Source organism: Furipterus horrens, unplaced genomic scaffold (genome assembly GCF_987537825.1).
Source record: "Furipterus horrens unplaced genomic scaffold, mFurHor1.1.pri manual_scaffold_2, whole genome shotgun sequence".
Lineage (NCBI taxonomy): Eukaryota > Metazoa > Chordata > Mammalia > Chiroptera > Furipteridae > Furipterus > Furipterus horrens.
In genome coordinates, this window is record NW_028327172.1 from 148,790,238 (window position 1) to 148,791,135 (window position 898).

Genomic DNA, 898 nt, shown 5'->3' on the forward strand with positions numbered 1-898 from the left:
TCCGGCGCGCGCTCGGACCCCGCGGACTCGAAGGGGAAGTGCGGTGCAGGACCGCCCAGGGTAGGCGCGCACCTTCCCGCGAACCCGTTGGCCCCTTGCAGGGAAGGCCTGGCCCAGGCGAGTTGCCGCTCCACTGACGGTACCGGCCTAGTCCTCCAGGCTACAGTCAGGAATCTCCCCGGTACCCAAGGCCCTGCCGAGGGACAATACGTCGGCAGCGAACTAATTGCTTTAACCTAGTTTCAGACCTACCGAGGGGTTCCCCGCGCGCCGCGGGTGCTATGGACTTCGTCCAAGAACAATTAAAGCGAGGCCGTGAGCCCGACCCCAAAGTACAACCCAGCCAGACACCCGGAGATCTGAGTCTCTTAAGATCCAGGAGGCCCTTGGCCGTGGAACCTCTCAACTCTTTCAGGCACCCCAGCTTCTCCTGTCCTTCCCTCTAAAAGATGGAGATTTCACACTGGAGTCAGAATTTGGGAACGAGAGAAAATAATTCGATTTTGTCCTGTATTAGGGCCTCATTAAACACGAAAGTTGCTTTTCCACAAATGCTTCCATCAGGCATGTAATCTCATTACACTCATTAGAAAGTCAAATGTTAGTCAGACTTTTACTTAATTATAAGTTATGTAAGTATTGCACCATTTTCTTGGGCTATGTAGACCTGCATTTCAACTGGATTGGGTAATGTGGCACTCCGCAGTTAAAACACTACAATCATTGTGATGTGGCACCTTTTATTTTGCGTGCCACATTTTTTTTTGTGATTCAATGCTTCAACACATCCTTTAGTGCGGTGCAGATGAAGCGGAAGAGCCAGGCTGAGCCTGTAAAACACCAGGGTCTCTATCTTGTCACTCTTCTGTCCTGACTTGCCAAGTCCCTTTAAACACAA